Raw genomic sequence first — 3,072 nt, 5'->3', positions numbered from 1 at the left:
CTTTCCCGTATTATTATTAATAGAAAGGACAAATTTTGAAGGGTTAATGAATTGCAATTAATTGCAAAACAGTCATATATACCGAAAGGGTCATAAACATTGGTCTGCTTAGACCAGTTAGTAGCAAATTAGGGTAACTAAGATTTGTTATAGGCCAAAGGATTTATTAATTAATTGGTTTAATAAAAGATAGGAAGCAGGGTCAATATAGATGGGTTGAAGGCTTTTTCCACTTTAAACGGCTTTAGTTGACTCTAATATGAACATGTGACTGCATTACCAGAATTAACTACCCGGGTTACGTGACAAATCAGAATATGCCTTTTCAACCTCCCAATAGTTTAGACCCGGATGTTAAACCTTAAACGAGGTTGCCTTCTTTTTCTTTCATTTTTGGTCGAATAGGATCTAGGCAGGGGGTAGTTAGTTGGTGGATCGAAAACATGCAATAAAAAGTCATAACATATGGGCTGATCCATGATTTTTGTGTCTTAGAGGGGGAAAATGTCATTTATGTGGACTTGTGTTTAAAAGACATTTTTTAAAAATTTAAAAGTAAAATATTTTAAGAGAAGTGTTAGGGTCAGTAAATTTTGTGATTGTAGTTATTAATTAGCTATCATTGGTGATTTTAATGATGTGAGATTTCATCCAAAATTGTAGGATTATTCACTTTGTTTTTACTGGTTAAGTATTGGCCAAATTTTAATAAAACTGCTAGTCCTAGACTTTTTCATATTTTAATTCGAATTATGGTAAGTAACCGAGATATGGTTAAGAAAAAAAAGAACACTATGATAAATGATGCCTAAGGAATGAAAATGAATTGCAATAGGACACAAGATTTAGATTTGGTCAAATGGGCAAGTGAGGGGGAATTATGTTTACACGTGAAAAGAAATAAAAAGTTTGGAAACTTAAAAAGAAATAAAATTTGGAAACATTTTACTCCTCACAAAGTGGATTTGGACTTTGGAGTGGAGTTAAGACTTAAGAGGAAGGGATGGAAGGGGGACCTTATCTTTCAGAATAGTCGGTGCACTTTGTTTGGTCAATGTGCATGAATGGGATCAGTTCAAGACTTTGGAGCAATGAAAATAATAAATGAAATTGAGAAATACAATACCATTATCCGGAAAATTCTAACCATAACATTTAAGATACAGTAATTATCTATCTAAAGGTTAATAATACTATCACGTCATCTTAATAGTAAAATTCTACTAATGTTTATTTGGATTGTTTTGCATTTTTCTTATTATAAAAAATGAATTTATATATAATTGCACGCCGCAAGATCTATTAACAAATCATATCTTCTTTGGCTTAAGAGTACACAAACAGACAGTCCAACAGGGCCGGCCATTTTAAAGGAAAATAATTGATGTATTCACTATTGTTGGTCTTATTTATATAAGACACAGAAATTAAATATATTTTCTTGTTTCATATATCATCAGTATATGGATTGAGTTAAAAAGAATTTTAAGAATACACTTCAATTATATAAAACTGAAAGTATGTTATAAAAAAAACTAACTCCGCCTATGTTACACTTGCGGTACATAGCCAGTCTCAAGCCCGGATAAAGGAGGAGGGTTGTGTTAGGTTTTCGACAACCAACATAAAAATATAGCCGAACCCCCATGACATGAATCAAAGACATTATTGCGCTAAAGCTAGGTCGTTGCCCGGAAGCAACGCGCCGTATGGCTCGAGTACGGTGTCAAAGCAAGAGCTGCTGCATCGGTGCCCGGATGTAGTGTTAAATGAGTAAGGGTTCTCGCGTTTTCGTGAACGGACGAGGGTAAATAAGCTAGTTCACAAAAGAAAAAGTAAAGGTCGAAGCGACAGAAGGTTGAGATTTGGGACATGGAACATAGGCACTCTAACAGAAAAGTCTATGGAGGTGGTGGACACCATGACAAGGAGGAAGATTAACATTATGTGCCTACAAGAGATGAAATGGGTTGGTGCAAAGACAAAATGGGTTAGTGCGAAGGCTAGGGAGTTGGATACTTCGCGTTTCAAACTTTGGTATACAGGAAAGGTGAAGAATAAGAATGGGGTTGGAATAACTGTGGATAAGCAGTGGAAGAAGGACGTAGTGGATGTCAAGAGGGTGGGAGATAAGATCATCTCTATCAAACTTGTGGTGGAGGGAGGTGCTTTCCATGTGATTAGCGCCTATGCACCGCAAGTGGATTCGGACGAACAACACAAGATAAGGTTTTGGGAGGATCTAGAGAGTTTGGTTCAAGGCATACCTTTGGGAGATAAGATTTTCTTAGAAGGAGATTTAAATGGCCATGTTGGGAGAGAAGTGACTGGATATGGGAGTATTCACGGAGGCCATGGTTTCGGGGTGATCAATGCCGAGGGTAAAACTATTTTGGACTTTTCCTCAACTTTTGATCTTCTCATCGCAAATACATGTTTTAAAAAGAGAGACAAACATCTTATAACCTATAAGAGTGGCATGACAAGCTCTCAAATCGACATCTTCTTGTTGAGGAGAGTCGACCAGAAATTTTGCATTAACTGTAAAATTACCAAGAGACAAGGAGTCCTGGTGGTGGAATGTGAGTATACAAGAAAAGATAAAGATAAAAAGGGAATGCTTTAAAGAGTGGTCTTTATGTCGCAATGCAGATAACTGGGAAAAATATAAGGCGGCTAAGAAAGAGACAAAAATGGCTGTAAGTGAAGCAAGAACAAGAGCATATGAGGGTCTCTACCAGTCTTTGGGCACGAAAGAAGAAGAAAAAGGTATATATAGAATCGCAAAGAGCCGGGAAAGAAGAACGAGAGATTTGGATCAGGTTAAGTGCATAAAGGATAAGGATGGAGAGGTGTTGGCTCAAGAGGAGAAGATTAATGAAAGGTGGAAGAGCTACTTCTACGAGTTATTTAGTGAGGGACAGAAGACTCTTCCGAGCCTTGGTCGATTATGCACAAGGGAAGAAGATCAAAACTTTGACTACTATCGAAGGATTCGAGACTTCGAAGTAAAAAAAGGCTCTAAAGCAGATGAAAAATGGCAGGGCAGTAGGACCTGATAATATCCCGATT

This window comes from Arachis duranensis, chromosome 5 (genome assembly GCF_000817695.3).
Source record: "Arachis duranensis cultivar V14167 chromosome 5, aradu.V14167.gnm2.J7QH, whole genome shotgun sequence".
NCBI lineage: Eukaryota > Viridiplantae > Streptophyta > Magnoliopsida > Fabales > Fabaceae > Arachis > Arachis duranensis.
The sequence above is the reverse complement of the archived record's forward strand: the minus strand, read 5'-3'. Positions refer to the sequence as shown.